The sequence below is a fragment of the Sinocyclocheilus rhinocerous genome, unplaced genomic scaffold (genome assembly GCF_001515625.1).
Source record: "Sinocyclocheilus rhinocerous isolate Xijiao unplaced genomic scaffold, SAMN03320098_v1.1 scaffold1444, whole genome shotgun sequence".
In the NCBI taxonomy this organism is placed as follows: Eukaryota; Metazoa; Chordata; class Actinopteri; order Cypriniformes; family Cyprinidae; genus Sinocyclocheilus; species Sinocyclocheilus rhinocerous.
The window spans coordinates 1-5,852 of NW_015654934.1; positions in this window are offsets into that span (position 1 = coordinate 1).

Genomic DNA, 5,852 nt, shown 5'->3' on the forward strand with positions numbered 1-5,852 from the left:
GTATTTTTTACACCCTGAGTGCCTCGGTCTCCAGTCTTTTGATCAAGCTGTTCTGTTTTAGACATGTCTCTTGTCTCTATAATGGGAGTAGTTCTGCCACTATTGAGATTGAAACAGTCCGTCTGAACATTACAAGTTTCTGTTATATGACACTCATCCTCAGAGGACTTCTCAAAGCAATCATCACATTGGCTCTGCTGTTCTCTCTCAGTATCGAACTGCACAGATCCAGTTTCACTTTGAGAGCTTTGACCCAGGGACTGTTCTGTTTCATCTAGCACCCAAAGGCTTGTTCGTCTCTCTGAGCTTTCACTCTCTAAACAATCTGCAAGATCCTGGGGCTGTGAGTTAGCAACGGACTCCCATTCATCATCACATTCATTGAGATGCAGATTACTGGCTCCTCCAAGTTCCATCTGAACAGGTAAAAAACTGATGTCCAACAAGAGATTGCGATGTACAACTCTCTTAGCTCCGTTCTCATCTTGCACCACATAGGTATGTGTCAGAGGGTTCCGGTTGATGACCACGTAGACGGTTGCCTCCCACTTATCGGCAAGTTTCCTCCTCCCTCTCTCTCCCTTATTAGCAATCAGTACACAATCTCCAACGTTCAAATGGGTGCCCTTTACTCTTTTGTTATATCCCCGAGCTTGTTTTTGTTGCTCTTTGGCACAATGCTGTTGTGCGATGGCTGCTGCCTCATGAAGGTGAGAGAGTAGTGTCTTGGCGTGGCTACTATAATCCACTACCAAAGGATCTCGGAGCACCTGTTTGAACATCACGTCTACAGGAAGTCTTGGCACGCGGCCAAACATTAGGTAAAAGGGGGGGAAACCAGTTGTTTCATGCACAGTGGCATTATAAGCAAATGTTAGGGTCTGAATTTGCTGGGGCCACTGATGTTTAGCTTTTAATGGCAAAGAACGCAACATAGCTCCTAGGGTCCTATTAAACCGTTCAGTTCCTCCGTTGCCCATTGGATGGTATGCTGTGGTATGCGATTTAACAACTCCTGACAACTTAAGTAACTCTGCAATCAAACCACTCTCAAAATTAGCACCTTGATCGGTGTGTATTCGTTCAGGGAATCCATAAACACAAAAAATGTGATCCCACAGCTTTCTGGCCACCTGCTTAGCTGTCTGATTGGCACACGGAAATGCATGGGCTAATTTCGTGAAGTGGTCCATAACTACCAACACGTCAACAGAGTTTTGTTTAGAGTCTTCTGCATTCCAAAAATCCAAACATACCAGTTCCATGGGTGCTGAAGTTCTGATACTCTCCAATGGGGCTCTAGCAGATGGTTCAGGTGATTTAGCGAGAATACATCTTTGGCAGCATTTGACATAGGACTTGATGTCTTGCTCCATCTTAGGCCAATAGAACCGCTGCCTTGCTAAATGAAGCGTTCTTGCTTGACCTTGGTGTCCAGCAAGATCATGAATGCCATTCAACGCTTTGGCCTTAAGACTCTGGGGAAGGACATATTGATATCTCTTCTGCTTACCAGTTGGGTCTTTGATTACCCTATAGAGTATGCCATTCAAGAACGTAAGTCTCTCCCATTGCTTACTAAGAAAAGGTGCACTTGGATTGAGGTTTGCTTTCTCCCGTCTGGAAGGTCTTCTTCTGCGAATCACAAAAGGAACAACCATGGATATGCTAGGATCTTGTTCCTGTCTTTGTTGGAGTTCCTCCAGGGAGAGTTCTGGTAACGTGTCTAGACTAGATGGTGCAAACTGCTGAACAGATTGGATCAACTGCACTGCTCGGGACTCTGCTGCCAGCTCCCATTTGTTATAAGCTTCACAGAGGGCATGAACTTCGCCAACATCACAAATACCTGAACTCACTATTGGAAGGACATTTCTCGGATCAGTCTCTGACTCCTGGTGGTGACATTGAACTTTCAGTCTGAATGTGTCCTGGATCCCTTCCTCGCTAACTCCTTCAGCCTCAGATAGCAGACACTTATACCGTTCACAGAGCAACCTATGGCTGATTGTCTTTGCAAAAGGATCGCGGCTAAGAACATCAGCCACCACGTTCTTGTTTCCTGCTATGTGTCGTATCTCAGAGGTGTAAGGGGCTAGCTTTGCGACCCAGCGTTGTTCGCAGGCGTCTAGCTTCGGTTTAGTCATTATGTATGTCAACGGATTGTTATCCGTCCATACGGTGAACGTGTTTCCTTTGAGCCAATGACTAAACTTCTCGCAAACACTCCACTTTAAAGCCAAGAATTCAAGACGGTGAGCCGGGTATCGTTTCTGTGAGTTACTAAGTGTTTTGCTTGCAAAAGCGATGGGCCTGGCTTTGTCTTCACCCAGGGGTATCTGAGACAATACCGCCCCCAACCCATCTAAAGAAGCATCTATGGACAGGATAAAGGGTCTTGAAAAATCAGGATGCGCCAAGACTGCGCAGTTTAACAGCTTCTCTTTTAGGGTGCTGAAACTTGTATCGCACTCCGTTGTCCAGTCAGAGGTTTTCAGTTTTCTAAAGGTACCGGTCTGTTTTGTGATCTGTCCTCGACCCTTCCTCTTCTGACCAGCAGTGAGGGCAAACAAAGGTTTAGCGATGGCAGAGCAATTAGCTATGAAATGTTGATAATAAAAGACCATCCCCAGAAAGGATTTAATTCTTTTAACTGAAGGAGTAATTCCGTCATCTTCCATAAGATCAGACTTGGTCATGCGGGAGATTACATCCACCTTTTCTGGGTCCACAGCCACTCCACCCCCTTCGATGACATGCCCCAGGAATCTCACAGAAGTTTGCAGAAGGTGACACTTTTTTGGTCTCAGCTTCAGATTGTGTTGGCGGAGTCTCTGGAATACTACTTCGACCTTTTCTGGGTCCACAGCAACTCCACCCCCTTCGATGACATGCCCCAGGAATCTCACAGAAGTTTGCAGAAGGTGACACTTTTTTGGGCTCAGCTTCAGATTGTGCTGGCGGAGTCTCTGGAATACTACTTCTAGCCTACTCAAAGCTTCCTTTTCCGTGGCTGCAAATACTAGTAGGTCATCCAAGTAACACAATAGCTGGGTGAAGTTCAGGTCGCCAAATATACTCAGCATCATCCGCATAAATGAAGCAGGACTATTGCATAGGCCTTGTGGCATACGATTGTATTCATGCAAGCCAAGTGGTGTGATGAATGCGGTGTATTTTTTGTCTTCCTCGTGCATAGGTATATTATAAAAACCTGAGGTCAGGTCCATTGTGCTAAAATAGACATTCCCACCCAAGGACGCCAAACAGTCTGACTGATGCGGGAGTGGGTGCGCGTCTTTTAGCGTTCTGGCATTGAGCCACCTAAAGTCAGTGCAGATTCTCAAACTGCCGTCTTTTTTCCATACCATCACCAGTGGTGAAGCAAATTCGCTAGTGGATTTCCTTATTATGCCTTGATCTTCCATTTCTGTCAAGACTTGCCTCAGTTTTTCATAATGAGCTGGTGGAACTCTCCTGTAAGGAAGGCGAAATGGGCGTTCATCTGTCAAGCGAATGCGATGAGAGAAGCCTTTTGCCTCACCACAATCCAAAGCATGTTTAGAGAAGATGTCATTATAGCTAACTAAAAGCTGAACTAACTCCCTTTTGGTAGAGTGACTGATTTGGCACAAATTGATGTCTATATCTTTCAGGCCAATTTCCACAAGTTTCTTCTCAAAATCCTCAGAGCTTGATTCAGGATAAGCAATTACTTGATCCTTTCCCTCAACCTGACTGGTATTCTGGAAAACTGTGAAATCTTCAACGGCCACACAGGGAGAAACATCAGCTAGCTTGCAATTCCTCTTCAGAGTCACAGGCTGATCGGAGAGGTTCATAATCTTCATGGGGATATATCCATCACCCCACATAGGTGTGATCACACGACCAACCAGGATGTTTCGTGGTATGGACTTTGAAGATGTGGGTTCGACAACCACTGTGCTTCCTGGGGACATAGGGGTGTTTTTCGGAAGTCTGCCCCATACAAGATACTCATGTTTCGCCAAGAGCGTTACAGCCTGTGTCAGCTTCACAGTCCCGATCTTGCTAGGGGTTTCGTTGCCCTGCCATCTCGTCAATCCTGCCATCATATCCAGAAATTGAGAAGCATCAGGGAATAATGACGGGTCACAGCTCTGAGCGGTCACTCTCCAATAATCGTCACTGCTTTTCATTTCATGCATGAAATACTTTATGACGTTAGATCCAAGAATGAGATCATCTTTCTGCCCTGGGACCACGAGGATGGGGACGATACACTGAACACCGTACACTTCTATCTCCACTTCATACATGCACTTAGGGTGAGTTTGATGACCCCCACACCCAATCAGGACAACTTGCTCACTCAGCTGTTTGTCTTTAGTGATAACATTTTCTTCAAGCATCCGAAATGCCGTTTCTTCATTTACTGTACAAGCCATGGAGCCGGAGTCCAGCATTCCCTTCACTTGAAATGTTTTGTTCACAATTACTGGAGCATAAAACAGTTCACTGAATAGTTCAATTCTTTGGGAATTCTGCATGACTACTTGAACACCTTCAGATTTGGTTGAGGATGTATTCTCATACCATCGCTCCCAATCAACATCACCTTTTTGGTTGAGGGTTTGATTTTGTCCACCTGCACATCCCCTCTCCATATGCAGGTCCGTTAGTTTAACGGCTGCTGCCCCTGGCTCGAATGCATACCAGGAACACTGGCCCCAAATCTTGCCTTCTGACACTCTCTCCTCCAATGGCCTGGCTTACAGCAAGACAAACACAGACCATCCCGTCTGCAGTGCATTGTCGTAGAGTGATCAGTTGCTTTGCAAACTCTACATGGCTTTCGGAATGGCTGAGGTCCGCTTGACATGTATGGGGTCTGGACTGCTGCTTGCTGGTTTTGCTTTAACATATGATCAAGTTGAGCAATGAGATTCTGCAAGCTGGTATGATCAGACACTGTGCCAACATCACCCACAACTGCCATTTGATTTTGTGGTTTTACGGAAGTGCCCACCAGGGTTGATTCATCCATTGCAGCAGCCTGCACGTTCGCAGTAGCGTATCTCTCCACACCTGAAGTTCGCTAAAGTGTTGCTTTAATATGTCAATAATAACTCTTGGGTCTTCACCAGGTTTTAATGATGGGTTACTGCGTAAGGTAACTTTGATTATGTCTCTTGCTCTCCCTCCAAGTCTTGACATCATTTCCTGAGCCTGCTCTCCTGTGGTCACACCTCTCTTCCTTAGATAGACATCAATTTGCTCTTCCCATTCGTGGATAGAAAGTTTATCTGTGCCATCTCCACGAAAGCTTGGCGGCTCTTTCACGTCAGACTGCATAACTAATTTTACACCAGTCATGGTCAGTGAATGAGAATCAGCTGAAGGTGGTTCTAGACCTACACTCTGGCTGTTAGTTACTTTTTCCTCCTTTTCATTTCCCTTCATTAGCTGTGCTGAAATTGATTGTCCTATTTCAAGAGCTAACTGTGTAATGAGATAGCTTAAGTCAGTGGAAGTTGTGTCTGACCTGGGAACCTGACGCTCAGTTTTTATGCGTGTGGAACAAAACACTGGAGAGTCAGCAATACCCATAGCTCCGGGTGCATGAGCCATATCTCTAAAGAACTGGCCTCTCCCCCCACCAATGTCTGCATCATCCTGAGCATCCTCAACAACATAAGTATATGACATTTTTACAAAAATATTTGTAACAATATGACAATGAAATTTTTTTTTTTTTTTTTTTTTTTACATTTTCCCATTCATTTTCAATGTGGGGTCGATCTGACCCCAAGGACCTTTAAAGGGGTCATATGATGCTATTTTAAAGATCATTATTTTGTGTACTTGGT